The 16,340-nt window shown below is 38.3% G+C and overlaps 1 long non-coding RNA gene across 3 annotated transcripts in view; it reads left to right on the top strand.

The window, feature by feature from the left end:
- Positions 1-4,197: 4,197 nt before the first annotated feature.
- Positions 4,198-16,340, top strand: part of LOC128839423 (uncharacterized) — a 40,901-nt gene continuing 28,758 nt past the window's right edge. For all 3 annotated transcript variants that reach the window (XR_008445414.1, XR_008445413.1, XR_008445415.1), the window contains exon 1: positions 4,198-4,440. This is a non-coding gene — a long non-coding RNA (uncharacterized LOC128839423). The remainder of the gene's footprint in view (positions 4,441-16,340) is intronic.

Here is a 16,340-nt window from a genome sequence, read left to right as displayed (position 1 = left end):
ACTTTCTCTTTAAGCAAGAGATAGCACACACTACAAACTGGAGGCCAATGTTAAGGGCATTGTTATTTGTTAATTCTGAAATTGGACACTGGTTCCGTACAAGACCAGCAAATGCTCACTATCTTCCTGCAAGAAACTCAACTGACTAGTTAGAAGCATGCAGTGCAACAATGAAAGGCTCAACAGTTGAAAAAGTGAAGAACTCTCTCACTGCATTCAGAAAATGTGCATACATGGCTGATGAATGCACCGATTCAAATGAGTGTCAAGTATTAAGTCACTGCATATGTTATCCGTGGTAGGCCGGTAGATGAATTTCTAGATGTTCAGGTTATAGAAGACACATTGGCTGCATCTCTGACAATCCACATCTTAGAAGAGTTAAATGCTTGCAAATTGAACCCCAAAGAGATGGCTGCTTGTGCATTTGGTGGAGCTGCAAACTTCTCTGGAAGACATGGTGGAATACAAGCTTTTCTCAGAGAAAAGTGTAACTCTAAACTCTCCAATACACACTGAAGAGGCCATATACTCCAACTAGCACTAGTACGAGCTGCAAAATCCTCAAAAGGCATTTAAAAAGCTATACATTAAATGTCTTCATTATACGCTTTTTTTAGCAAGAGTCCAAAAGAACTGAATGTCTTGGAAAATATAGAAGATACACTGGGACTGAAGTTCAAAACCTGCTGGCTTTCTCATGAGCGATTTATGGCAGTTGTCTTAAAATTACTGCAACCATTATTATTGGCTTTGGAAAATATTTACCGAGATGGGACAGATCTAAGTAGTGAGGCTGGTGGACTACTTTTGCTACTAAGTTCAGAGAAGACAATCACCATTCTCTCTTATAAGTCTGCTGTTGAAACCACTTGGGTCATTAAACAGTGCCATCCAAGCAGTTGCTTCAACAGTAGTAGAACTCTGTCCAGCAATGGAAGCTACACTTGGATCAATCAGAGAGATATCCATTGAAAACGTACTGGAAGAAGCAAAGACTTCAGTTCAGAAGTTGACTAATTAGGGTACTTATATTAACTCCTTAAACGAAGAGGACAAAAAGTGTTTGTTAAGCCAGCTGAAAAAATAAAGTACACTGACTTGATTCTTACATCTCTACAACAACAACTTCTGGATTCTATCAACCTCTATGTAGCGTTTACAGATGCCTGTTTTATAAAACACTGACAGTTGAATGAAGTGAGGCACCACCTGCAGTTGGGCTGCCATGTGATCAGGATGGAATAGAGAATTTGAACACAGAGTGGAATATCATACGATGAATGAATGTAGATTTGACTTCAACTACTTCTTTATCATCACTAGTGGTTCAACCCAAATTTTGTGCTATGTTTCCTGGGATGAAAGAAGTAGGAATTCATCTCTTTCTAGTCCCAGTCACAACAGCTACAGTTGAGCATTCTTTTTCCTCATTGAATAGAATTGAAAGAAGTCGCCTTCTGCATGATCATGAGCATATCATGAAGGACTGGAAGTATCGGACACATGAGACGTCACCAAAAATGAATGGACTGCGTTCCAGAAGTTCTTTAACAGAGTTGTGCAAAATGACAAGAAGAAACCAAGAAGGATGTAGATATAGTGCTTCATAGGAGGCTCGTGTAGCCAACTTTAATTTGTGTGATGATGACTTAAAAACATGAGTTAAATCTAATAAAATGGCTGTGACACATTTTTCAGTATTTACTATGATGCCATACAGCCCACCTTCGCCCTAACAGTCTCACCCCCTCATCGGTCCTCAGCCCCCACACCTCTGTATTTTTGAACACACCCCTGATTTCAATTTCTGGGGAAAACACTGTTTCTGACTGAAATCTTCCCAGAAGTTAGTGCCTGTTGAATGAGCAGTAACACCTCTTCTGCAGTTGCATCTTCCCCACGCTCTGATGTGTGGCTTCTTACAGCTGCAGGCAAGGACCACATGGCTCCTGAGAAAGGTGTGTTGCCTGGACCTAAGGTCATACTGTGGTTGAACCCAATGCCAGTTCCAAAGGGATGGAGGTGAGGGGCAAATCTGACCCACTATAGTACAATTTGAAGGAAACTTCATGAGTGTGACGCAGAGACCCATTGGTGCCAGCTGGCAAAAGGGAGCTCATTGTTCTATAACAGCAACTGCTAGCAGGCCTGACAAACTCACTACACAGCTTTCGTGGCATTCATCCATAAATGAGATCATGAGAGATATCTAATAAAAGTTTGTCATACTGGTCCTCATAATCATTGTGAGATATATGTATGGATGATATTTAAGGAGTTGTGTATATGTACTGAAAATATGTTTTAAAGTCAGTGTCCAAGGCAGAGCTGACACACAGGTTTTGAAAGACAAAGGATGCTGATACACCTGTTTCCCTGTCAGCCATGTAGATAAGCATTGTAAGCCAACATAATGGAAGCCGCATTTACATATGGACTCAACAGGAAAGAAGTAAAGAGGAAAAAACAAGCCATAGGGTGCAGGGGGTAAGCTGCCATGCCTTCGCTGGAAACACTGCAAAGGACATTGGTATGAGATAAGTTTCTTTAGATATATGGTTAACTTATTAAAGTTAAGCTTAGTCTCTAGGAATTCTAGTATGAAACCTTTCTATTTCCATTATCCTTGCTCACTATATCATAAATCTTGATCTTTGGTATAAACTCATAATTGTTTTCACTGTAAATATATCTCAGTGCTGTGATATGATACAGGAGCTGATCCTGAGTGAAATCGAACAAGCTGGTGTGTATACACAGACAGACACACTTAGCATCTCTTGTTGATTCCTCTAACAATACAGGCAAACATGTTAAAGATTCAAGTCTACTTGCCCTGGCTTTGATAACTATCTACAAGGAATGTTCCCATTTACCATTGCAATACCCTTTTGATATATCCTTAAGGGTTGCATCCAGCTGGCTGATTATTTAACCTTCCCTTCCTCAGTGTTACATATGGTGAGGGCTGGTTATAAAGAGGACAGCAATCAGTAATTCTGCATGTCCACTGAAGGTAGGACAAGTAGTAATGGGTTTAATCTGCAGCAAGGGAGATATAGGTTAGATATAGGAAAAAACTTTCTTACTATAAGGGTAATTAAGCTCTGGAGTAGGCTTCCAAGGGAGGTTGTGGAATCCTCATCACTGGAAGTTTTTAAGAACAGGTTGGGCAAACACCTGCCAGGGATGGTTTAGGTTTACTTGGTCCTTCCTCAGTGTGAGGGCTGGACTTGATGACTTCTGGAGGTCCCTTCCAGCCCTACATTTCTGTGATTCTATAATAGACTGGGTTGGGTAACTAAGTGATAGTTTGGAATGGGTATAAAATACAGTACAGACCTATTTATCCAAATAGAGGGGGGACCATGGAATTTGAGGGGTTTTTTTCATGTGCAAGTGATAACCAAATAGTGCGATCCTGCAGACACTTGATTTCAATAGGAGATGCATGAATGGAGTGCTTGCGTCATTGAGCACTGAGCTTGGATTTCCTAGAGTGGGGAGGGTGTGCGGTTTCTGCTACACAGGTTTTTAACATCTGCCTACCCAATGTGTCAGACTCTCAAATACCAGACTTCCTGGTAACTTGCATTAATGTATGCAGCTTTCATAAACTCTACAGAAGATTATTTTAAATCTACAATGCATAAAAACATATTTCAATCTATTTGATGCCAGTGTTACAAGGTAGCGAGCCTCAAGTTCAGATTGGCATTCTGTCCTTTGCTTATAAGATAGCTGTCAGTTGTCATTTACCATTTGCATATAGTGCCATAGTTGTGCAAGGTGTATTACATTGAGAATAAGTCTGTGAGTGGAGGAGCTCAATTGGGCTTTTATTTTGCTGCAGTAATGTGAATGAGTCATGGAGTTTTATCCTTGATTTGATTTCCTGGTGCTTGTCAGTCTGTTTTTAAGCATTAACACTATTCAAATGTAATATGAGATGAACATTCTAGTTGACCAGAAATGTCCTGTTAAAGAAGGTACAATACACAATTGTTTTTGTGCAACTATTATTTTCAAGGATCTGATGAACACATAATCCTGCAATTTCCTTCTCCTTTCATACCAAAAAGTGGTGGTGTTTGCTGTTTCTAGCACTTCATTCTGTTCTTATTTAAAAAATGTATTTTATTTGCCTAGTGTTCATTAGTTGCTGCTTTTAACCAATCATTTCTATATCTACTACTTAAGTGGTCCTGACCATTATTTTTCTACTTCCTATTTCACAGAGGAGATTCCAGATTCAAACAGTTACTACCCTTAGAGATCAGATGTTTGGCTGATTCATTCAGTAAGCTACAACTTTCCTCACCGTGCTGGTTTTTCAAGTAGGAACTAGCTTCTAAACTTTTTCTTATGAGAAGAATTCTCAAATGAGTAAAAGCTTCTCATTCCCAATCTTATGTGGCTCCAGGATTTTCACTGAAGGTAAGGTTGGGGATTTTTTTTCCCACTGATCTCTTATGAAAATGGACAATAATTCTCATTATGCTCTAGGTTTTGTTTTAAGGCTAGTGGAGTATAATTGCTCTGAATGTGGATGATAGAAGAGAACTGTAATTTCTACAATTCTTTTGTAGAATTCATGATCAAATAGGCTAATTTTAAATAAGAATATTGCAGTTCTGCTCTTGGTGACATTTTGGGATATTTTTAGTTTAGGAGGTGTGTGAGAGAGAGGGGGAGAGGGAGAGAGAAATTTATAGCTTAACAGCACATTTTCCACCACTTTACCTACATTTTTTCATATATTGCCACAAAGTGACATAATACTGTCATGATGCAGTATAAGAAAAAGAAGACAATGCTGACTGCAACTCAAAGCAGAATGAGTATCAAAGATAATCTGGAAGCAGATCCCCAGCTGATATAGATTGCCTTGGCTCCACCTGATGATCTGCTCTCTGAGCTGACATTTTCACAGACGGTTAGTTTTCTGGGAGATGTCTTAAAGAAACAGGTAATTTAAGCAATTGGAAGTTTTATTCATATACAGAATGTGGTGCTTTGCTCTGGATTTGTATAGATCTAGCAATTAGGCGGAAGAGCAACATACATTGGCAGATCTGCTGCTCTACTGGTCTGCTATCCCAGATGGAATGACATTGAATGTCTGACAATGCTATCCTTAACATTTTGTGCTCTGAAAATTGGTTATTTTATTTAGGGATTTTTGCCTTTTGCTATCATTCAAAAGCTTCTCTACTAGCTGTCAGTTATTCAAAAATCATTTCTAATTTGGCAGATTTGTAAATCTCTACATTATTCTGAATCCATTTAATCATTTGTAATATGTTTTCTCAAACTGGCATGAGAGATGTCTTCTGCAAAATTGCAATGCACTTTTAATGCACAGAATTCAGTGTGGCAATGAGTTAATTGCAGGCTTACTATTACAGCTCAGTGATGTGTAATCTACTTGTAGCTCTTCTATAGTTGGCATGAGTCGTTTTGGGGTTGCTGATTTTCATATTCAGGAGCTATCATTTTAAATAAAGGATAGAGTGTCTTGTGGCAGCTTTGCATTTGTTATAACAAGAAAACGATGCATGAATTTTCTATTTGATATTGCTATATGTCCAGCTATGGAGGAGTCCTATGCACCCTTTCTGGAGGCAAGTATTATAAATTAAGCATATCAAAATAAGTGGGACAGATTCATCCCTGTTGTGAATCTACTGACTTGAGTGGAGTTTTGTGAGGGATGACATTGGCCAAACTTCAAATCAGCGATAAGCCAATCTCCAGAGGTTCAGGATTTATGATAGGTTTGGACAAGCAGTTGGAGGCTTATCTGAAGCTTGTTCAAGTTATCTCCTCCCTCTCCCCCCTCAAGCTGTGAAACAGTCTGTCCTTGGTCCCCCGTGGAGCTGCCTCCTGCAACAGACTCCTTAGGTCCCACCCTTCCCAATCCACAACTTTCTGCTAGTGGGCCTCAGCTCCTACCTACCTGATTGCAGGTCTTCAGGAAGGATCTACAGCCTACTAACCATGCCTAAATGTGTTCCTCTCTTTAAGCAGTCAGATGACAAATCACTATTCAAACGCACTTTGTGGTGTGCCTAACTGACCTGCCTCCCCCTTCGAAACCTTCAGAGGAATGATGCGTACGATCACATCCCCTAACCTGCTAGGTCACCCTGATTCTGGGGCAAATGGCTTGTCACCATGTCTGGATATACTGTGAGAAGAGTCTCTTTCTTGATATTTTGACCTCTCTGGTCCTGACCAGAAACTGTACATTGAAAATAACATTTATCTGAACATTTCAGCAAAGCACCCGTTTTAAAAAACAGGCAATGGGTTAGGAATTGGGGGATGGCTCTGATGTTACTGGTATCAGTTTGGCCATCCATAATTTAAAATCAACATTTCTCTTCCTGCAGCACTTTTTCACAGTTAGGTTGATGAAGTCTTTATAGATCATGCACGCACTTTTATCTATGGTGATATACTTAATTTATTCTTCTTATGGATGAGTTTCTCTGCATGATGATTTTTCTTGTATACCAGCCTGTTAGTTTTATGGATGAAAAAGTTAGACACACAGACTTTTAATAGTCAACACATCTTTTTTTGTTCAGTACAAAACCAGAGGAGATTTGTATACCAAGCATGAAAAAAACAAACATAAAATTAATATATTGGTAGTGTTTATAGTTTTATTACCCTGTAATTATATCATATCTATGTTTGTTTTTCTTTTCATGACGTTCTATTAAAAAGTAGCTGCCTGAATCTGTTTGGAAGGTCTGTGTTTTCAGGATTTAGACCTAAGTGGTGATTTACCAGCTTCAAGGAAGAAAGGCCAGTTGTAGATATGGTATTACTATGCTGAAAGATGTTAATGGCTGCCATCAAACAGGTCTTTGCTCTGTAGACAATCGCCTGTAGACCTGGTTAAAGCTGATGGGTGTGCTAGGCATCCTTCTTTCAGGCTAACTGGAAGGACCAATTAAATGACCCTTTATTTAATGATAGCTGGAAACAATAGCCAAGGCACTTGGCCACATGGTGAAGTTTGAGCGGAGTTAAATATAAACAATCTTTGTGTGTGTTCAGTTTAAGATAAATATTAATAGTTTATCACACATGCAGGGCTTGATTTACCCCAACAAGTACCAGGGGTTTGCAACTGGTACCACATAGCCCTACACCCAAAAGGGTATCAGAATGGGAAATTAAACACCTGGCTGGGTTGGCCTCTCCATGGAGCTGCACAGGGAAAGGTAACTTTTTAGTTCTGGCTGGAACTTTGTAGGAGTCGCCCAGGTGGAGGCTGTGCAAGAGGTGCTGAATGAGCACTCGGATGTTAGGTAAGGGGCACTATGTAAAAACCCAACACAGATAAACTTCCTCTCCTCAGCCCACCTTGACCACTTTTAGGCTTGCTACGCCTCATGGGAGTCTGAAGGTGCAGTACAGGCTGTCAAGCTTTCATTTTCATGGGACCTCCATTAGAATGTAGTGGAGGAAAACGACTCCCTAGAGAAATGGGTGGGACTGAGTCATCAGTCTGTGATTTGGTACTTTCTCAGGGCCCTCTGAACTGCTGATTATAGCAATGGAGGTTCCATGCTTGAGTCAGAAACCAGCCCTCTTCATCAAATCAGGGTCTCTTTAGAATTGGCAGCCTGCCCAATCATCCCTGCAGCAGAGCATCTAAATAATTTCTGAAAGTTTTGAGTTAACTGTTGAATTTGGCAGATTACCTGTCTAGCATTTAGAAAAAAGAAACAAAATATAATACATTTAACAGCTTTGGCCCTGAGGCCTAACAAACATGAAATGTAGGCAAAACCTCTGTAGGTGTGCCCCATCCTCAGGTGTGGGGCTGGTGACTGATACACAAGGCACCAGACGCAGTAGGGACTATATATCTCTCCTGCCCCCATGGCCAGATAGTGCATCATGTAGCTGTTTTCAGATACAGAGTAGAGAGTAGGATTAGGATTTACAATTGCAATTTTCCCTCTATGCCCTACAGTTAGTCAAAGCGCCGAGTTGTGCACTTATTCGGGTAAAACTCCCATTGATATTGATGGGTTTTTACCAGAGTAAAGCAGGGTTGAGCCCAACATGTGAGACTGGGTGTGTAGTTTATGTTTGCCTGGGCTTGTGCAGTGTTTGAAGTGAGGATGAAGAAGGTCAGACAGGTTGCTTCTGGCCTTCGATTCTAAACTCTATGAAGTGCCTAAAGAGAGAGAACCATAGACTTCTCATCATAATAGGCAACTGATCTGTGCGTTTCCTGCCTGGACTTGTTCAAATGTGTGATTAATTTGAAATGCTTCTTTGCTGCTAGTCAAATGCGTGACTTATAATGTTGGCATTTTTAGCCAATAAAGAAATTTTGCTGATTTTAAAATGGTATTTTAAATGCCAGACTATAATGAACTAGACTGGTGGGGAGAGAGAGTGGTGGTAGTGGTGGTGACAAAGGGAAGGAAGGGGTGATTTCTCTTGGAGCTCCAATTGTGAAGTGTTTCCATGGAGGGATTTCTGCAGGCGTAGGACTTGATCTTATGCCCACTGAAGTCAGGGGCAAAGCTGCCATTGACTTTAATGGGGCAGGAGCAGGACCGTACAGAGGGGAGCTGCTGCCGCTTTGGCTTCTCTACCCTTCTGAAAATATTTGAATTCCCACTCTTTTCATCTTCTCTCATATATGCCCATTAGATCCTGATCCAGCAAAACACCTAAGCACATGTGTAACTTTAAGCACTTGAGTTATTCCATTTATTTCAGTGGACTGTGCATGTGCTTAAGTGCTTGGATGCACTGGGGCCTGAATCGTAACTGAGAAAATAGCTAACAACATTGTCAGTCAGAACATTTTAAAACCCACCTGGTAACATGGATTATAGCTGTTGGACATTTTCAGAACACACTCAGGGATTTAGACATACTTCTATTAAAATTAATGGAAAAGTTTAAAAATTAATGTAGACACATGTCTAAATTCCCTAGACTGCTTTGAAAATCTCAGTGGGTATCTTTTAACTGCTCATTCAAGTCACTTTAAATATCCATTATTAACTAAAATTTGTAATCTGTATTAAATGAAATATTTACTGTATGTACATATTTATAGCACAGATAGAAAGATATCACACAGATGTCTTCCTTTGCTATTTTATCAAGTGCATGTATCCCCTTCTGCCCATAGATATTATGAAAAATCAAGCAATTTCAGCTCATCTTGTATCATTGTTTCGAATGATTTTTTTCATTGCTGATAATTGCTAATTCCAGCTAAAATTTCTTGTCAGAATGGATATGGTAAGGGCAAGAAAAGAATATGTTATTTAGAGATGAACCATTAGATGAAATGTGCAAATAATGTGGAACCTACCTTGGCATTTTCTTTTTACCAGATAATAACTTAAAGCACTATATACACACATATAGTTATGTTTCATCATTTATTTATATATCTATATATATGAAAAATAGATATTACTAATTATTGTTACTGTTTAAATTGATGATTATATAATTAGATATATTATATAAACAAATTTATCAAAAAATAAACTTCCTATACATGTCAATATATTAATCCAAATTTTGCCTTTACAAATTCTGAATAAGAACTCTCGCTGCTGCAAAACTGTCTGAGGTGTAAACCAGGTTAGAATTCATCACTCTGCCTTTACATTCTATTCCACGGTGTGTTTATTATTGTTTGAGGACCTGATCCTGCAAATCTTTACTTGGGGGAATCCTTACTCACACCAAGTCCCACTGAAATCAGTGACTCCTTGGGTGACAAAGGACAACTCACCAGTATAAGGGGCTGTGGGACTGGGCCACTAATTGCTTACACCTGTTCCATTGTAGTTCATTGTACTATTTGATTAAAAGAGTTACGTGAAAGATTCCCTGTTAACAAAATGAAGGGTCTGATCTTGCAGTTCTTAAAAATGCTCATTGCTTCATTCAGAGGGTTACCTAAGGACTGGAAGATCAGATTTATATTTATCATTAAGTGGTTATGCATCTTTATTAAGAAATGATCATATTGTTCTGTTTGGATTGGATCCAGAACAACATTGATTTTTAATTTCTTTAATCTAGAGTAAAAGAAGAATGTAATATGTTTTTATCTCTTTTCCTTGGACTGAATCGTTTTTTTTAATACTCCTGAAACTGAGCTGGAGAATATGAAAACTTTCTCTACGTAAGAGACAAGACTATTGTAAGCGAATACATAGACATGCCATTTCAATGAATTTAGAGCCTGATCCAAAACTCATTGAAGACAATGAAAAGATTCCCATTGACTTCAGTGGGCTTAGGATCAGGCCATTGAAGACAAGGATGGACTTGCATTTGATGAAGTACAGTAAATTATGCGTAGGAAGCCAAATTTGTGCCTGCTGTAGCTGCACTGGCCCTCTGTGCATGTATGTGTAGTAGCTCTTGATTGACCATTGTGCAAAGTCCAAGCAAGAGCTCTTTACATAGTAAATCTCTATGAGAATCAGGGGAATGGAATTCATCACCCCAAGATGAGTGGCACCAGTGTGGTCAAGGCTTAATTGCTACTCAATGCATGGGCTTTAGTAGCGATCGCTGCCGCTTTTGGCTCATGAAACCATGAAGTTGTAGGTCTATTGCGTATGTCTTCCCGCAACCCCAACCTCCCCTTTGCGCTCTTGTGAAGAAAATCATCACGAAACACCAGAGGTGCTAGAACTAGGGTGCTGGGGGTGTGGCAGTACCCCCTGGCTTGAAGTGGTTTCCATTATATACAGGGTTTACAGTTTGGTCCAATGGCTCTCAGCACCCCCCACTACACAAATTGTTCCAGCACTCCAGCAAAACACTGCATAAGGCACATTGAAGGGGATAAACGGTCTTTCTAGCCTGCATTTTCTCTCTCAAGGCAAGTTCAGCAAAACTGTGTGCTAACTGTTGCTTTGCAGACTTTGGACATATAAATAGTAACAAGATTTGCTTCTTTACACTTACAGCACATACAGGAATAACATTTCACAAATTGTCTGCCCAGAACCAAAATTCACAGCAATCAAACACTTGTATACCACCCCCTCAGCAGCAAGTTTTTTATACATGTACATAGTTTCTCATACAGTTGAGATGCCACAGTAGTTAACATTAAAAATCGCTATTTACCCTTCCACCCCAAAAAAGTACTTATTTTATAAAAAAATACTAACCAAACACTCCAGAACTGTGTAAAATTAAAAATCAATTGATACCCTTGTTGGCAGTCTCAGTGGAATGGCCAGGACTGAATGGACAAAGAGACCGAATATCCTACCACTCCTATACGCCCTTTGTCCACATCAAGGTTTAACTACATTGGTAGGGTAATACAGTATGGGAAGGTTTATGCTGTTGCCTGTGACTGACATGTTCTGTGGCTAGAGGATTTCAGTCTCCAGGGTCCTCAGTCTCTCATCTTTCCAAGGAATAAAGTCCACTCAAATATTAATAAGAAAGAAAATGGTCAGGGCAGAGGGGGAGAAATGATTTATTGCAATAAAATACTAGTTTGTTTTAATTCTTTAAAGATCATTGGATCCTAGTGTCCCATGTCTCTCCTTTTCCTTTACCTCTTCTAAGCTATTTGTCTGCATAACTCATAGAAAATAAAATATGATAAATAAACAAGAGTTGCTGACCTCTCTCTGTATATTTTGCAAATATTAACCTGTGCAGTTGCTGTATGTGATTGCACAGTAAATGTTAGCATTTATAATATTTATGAACTATGCAAGAATTGATGCTATATGTGCAGTCACTCTTGATTCCAGCACTTAAATCGTAGCAACAATTTGTTTTGGAAGGAGTTTAAACTTCTCCATAAACATTGGCATGCAAGAAATCAGCGGAGGAGCAATAGATGTTTTTAATATAATTTGAAGCAGTCCATTAGAATGTTTTTAAGTGATCAGAGTGGAACAAAATAGAAACTGGAGACTTCATATGGTTTTTAATGTCAGGTTTTGATGTAAACCATATTATATTTTGTAATCTGTGTACTCCATTTTATTCACATTAAGGTTATTGGCAAAACTCCCATTAACCTCAATGAGAGGAAGAGTAGATCAAAATGTCCACATTGAACATTAGTATCACTGGATATTTTGTGTGTGTGTTGGAAAGGAGATAGGGGCATGGGAACTGGCCAAGGTATTTAACTCTGAAAAGTGCATGTTGCACATGTGCAATAATAAAAATAATTCATAGGGATTTTTACTAGAGATGGGAAATGCTGATTTGCCAGATTCAGAACAAATCAAAAATTGTGGTTTCTAGATTTGAAAAAAAAAAATTGGTTCTGGCGAAATATGTATTCTAGGCTGCTATTTATTTTTATGTTATTCTTTTTTAGTCTGAGAAGGAGGTCCAGAATTACTTACAAAGGCTATTTATTGTTTACATATTATATATTTTCAGAAGGTAGGATTGTCCTGTTTTTAAGACATCAGTATATGAATAGAGTTGTTATTTGATGGCTAATTTAGATTCCCCCAGTCCAGCAAAGCATTTAAACAAGTGCTTAATCTTAAACATGTCAGGAGTCCTGTTGAAGTCGAGCAAGTGCGTAAGTGTTTTTCTGAGTCAGGGATTAACGGCTGCTTTTTCATAATAATTTGCAATGTAACCCTATATGTGTTAACATATTGAGGGGATACTTGTCCATGTTGATTCACATCCCTGGTGTATTCAAATCTGTACATTGCCAGCCTGACAAGATTCAGTTGAGATATGGTTAAAAGGGAAACAATTATTATTTTAGTTTATAAGATCGTCCCTCATTCACTGAGATCTAGGCAACAATAAACCTACTGGTAAAAATCCTATTAAAAACTATTCAATATAAATTCAGACAAATAAAATTTAAAGACAACAATTTGGTGTCTGGTGCCCAAAGCTTTGTGCAATAAGCTTTTAAAAGTTTTTAGCCAAGAGTGCAAGACTATTTTTTCTGCCCACTGAGGACTCAAATCCATGAGAGGCATTCTGGGAGCCGATTTCTTAAGTGTGAACCATACACCTTTAACTAGAGGCCAGACAAATTAGTGGACATCTTCAGGTTCCAGCCTGCTCCCCATCCCAGCCTTGTGATGCCTATTCACAGAGGCAGACAGCCTGCCAGATCCCACAAATCTGTACGTGCAGCAGGAGCACTAGACCCACAAGGCAGCATACTGCCAGCCAGCAAGGTGACTGCCACCAGTGGCCGGCAAATGTGAATTATTCCTGAGTAAAGGGGGGTGAAACTTTTCAGATGAGTTTTTTATTCACCCCCAAAAATGCAGTTTCGAGTCAACTGAAATTATTTGCAAATTTGGTGAATAGTTTCATTTGGGGAAAAAAAAATTAGAAAAAATTCAAATGTTTCATCACATTTTGAAAATGAAATATTTCAATTTTTTATTTCAAGATTATAATTGGTTTTGAAATTTGCCTGAACTTAATAAGTTTTTAAAAACCTGAAAATGAAATTAAATGTTTTGTTTCAGGTCAAACTAATCATTTCAGTCAATCCAAACCATTTTTTTTGTTTATTTTTTATTTCACCGAGAGAACTGAACATGTCTCATTTTGGGTTGACTCCTCTAAAATTAAAAAAAAAAATGTAGATGTTGTTGGGTTTTTTTCATTGGCCCAGTCAACTAAAAAATCAATTATACTTAGAACTGTAATGCAGGATTCATCCTTTAAGGCCTGATTCTCCACAAATGCCTTTCACTTTGTATAGTAACTGATACCTGTACAAAGGAGGGTTAAATTCTGCCATTGGTGTGAAAGAATGGAGAATTCAAATTCTGGTACCATTTTACACCCACTTTATACTCCTTGGGCTCTCTGAGGCCAGTTTTACACCAGTTGACATTGAAGTCAATGGAGTTACTTCCGGTTTACTCAAGCATGAGAGGAAAATCGGGCCTATTGCATACTGGTGTAAAGATTATACAAGGCAGTAGAAAATCAGGATTCTAGTGCTCACAAAATATGTTGCTTTGACATCTCTGGAAGCTGAAGTTCTTCATTTATCCACAGAAAGATACAGAATAACCTGTATGCCTCATTCATGGTCTAATCCAAAACCCATTGAAGTCAGTGGGAGTATTCTATTGATTTCCATGGATTTTGGATTAAGACCACTATTTTAAAGGTGAAAGGAGGGAAGTTCAGATTCCAAGATCACTCATTCTTAAGCCTCTGTGTCAAACACATTTTAAATGTATTCTTTATTCCATTGCCAATCCTCTGAGTCATCATGTCCTCTCCCCTCACCCCCAGCTTGCATGATGATTTTTATTAAGATGAAGAAATCAATGTTTATTGTGTACAGACCTCTCGGGCTATCATATTCAGATTTGCCATTATTTGGAGGACACACAAAATAATATAGAAGAGACAAGTTAGTACTGCTTTCTTTCTCCCATGTGCTATTAATTTACCTGGCATGGATAATTTCAGAATAACATGCAAGCAAAAAGGGTGTTGTTTTTTTTTTTTTAAAGTTGACATGTAATAAATTATTTAACACCTCGCCCTATTGCATCCTACAGCATCTATCAGTTTCATCAATTTATGTGGTGTTTGCATAAATTTCATTAGTACAAGACAAGGAAAGTTTAAAAAAAACACAAACACAATTTTCAGGTTTTCAGTTCATTACGAAAGCTTTCTCTCTGGGCAAATGACTAATACACTGTCAAACCTTTATATTCCTGAGAAGCATGCTAGCCAAAAAGAGAGGTGCAATCAATCAAAGCCTTGATTAAATGAGCTAAATACACCTACTCAGGGAAAATGCCATTGTATGACTTAGACTTGTCCTAGGGCAGCACTAACATGCTTCTAGGTCACTTATGTATTATGGAGCCATACTAATGACTCTCTAGTTAAGGGTGTAAGACAGTTTCCATTATAAGCCTGAGCTGAAAATTTTGGAGTAATTACCGGTAAGTTTGAAACCTCTGTTCAATAGAAAGAGTTTCAGACTGTAAGCTGAACTGTAATAGTTCCCATTTGAAGTTTGGACTGTGTTTGGGGTTCAATGCATCAAACAAGTACACACATGAGAAAAGTTAGTTGCCTTTGTTTAGTTGCACAAGGAAAGGAAGGGTGATCTTGTGGTTAAGACACTGTACTAGCACCCAGGAGATCTGGGTTTAGTTCCTTACTGTGCCACAGGCTCACTGTGTGACCTTGGACAATTCACTGAGTTTCTGTGTGCCTTAGTTTCCCAGCTGTAAAATAGGAACCAGTTTTGTCTATTTAGATTGTCAAGGCAGTGACTCTCTCTTGCTATGTATTCAGACACCGCCTAGAACAATGAGCGCCTGATCTCCGTTGGAGCCTCTAGACCCTACTGTAATACGTATCATAATTACTAAGTCGTCTAGACAGGGCACAAAACAATGGCACTGGAGCTAGGTAGCTAACTAACACTAAATTTCAACACTTACCTATCAGATACTCACAATGAACTGTGGCAAGCTATTGGGGGGGAAAGTATTGTGAAGATATTTACACAATTTCAAATAACAAATGTAAGAATATTCCAACCTGTTTATGGACAAGTCACAAAATAGAAAAAGAGACCAAACTCAATGAATAAATTATTCATTATGAAATTTTCATTTAACTCTGTTAGAACTGAATGTACATTAAAACCAATTTTTTTTATCTGAAATGTTTAGATAGACTTTTTTTAATTACAAATTTTTCATGGAAACTCTGTACTTTGGACCACAACAGATAATGCTGACTGCAACAAAAAAGTACTGTTTTCAGGATATATTTGGCCATGATCAGAAACTCCAGAAACTTTATTAAAAATCCTGTTTTTGTCAGGATTTGTACCCCAATTTCAAGATTGAAGAGGTTCAGATAAGTATCCAAAGTTTTGGATGCTTTTCTGAACCAATCCCCAAAACTCTGAAACTATAGATATCTGTCAAAATTCTGCCTCTAAGCCATTACATGCTAAGACCTTTGAAAGTTGTAAGAGCAGAAAATTTAGTAACTACATGTCCCTTAAAGCACATTAAACTAAGTGTATTCAAAAGAGGTGTTCACATGGACTTCACATAGAAAATATGTGCTGTATATTAATTATAGTTATTTTGGTATGCTAAAAATATCTGGTGAGATGCTCCCATACACTGTATAGTATGGAGGAGAGCAAAACCATTTCACTGCGAGTAGCATGTGAGCAGGGAGCATGAATGTTAATATACCTGTAGTTCATAACATATTAGAAATTCTATTGTGAATGTGCTTAGTTGTATGTGCCTTTAAATATGTTGCATGAGAGTCATGGCATAGTGACT

Source organism: Malaclemys terrapin, chromosome 6 (genome assembly GCF_027887155.1).
Source record: "Malaclemys terrapin pileata isolate rMalTer1 chromosome 6, rMalTer1.hap1, whole genome shotgun sequence".
NCBI lineage: Eukaryota > Metazoa > Chordata > Testudines > Emydidae > Malaclemys > Malaclemys terrapin.
This window is presented reverse-complemented; position numbering and strand designations above follow the sequence as displayed.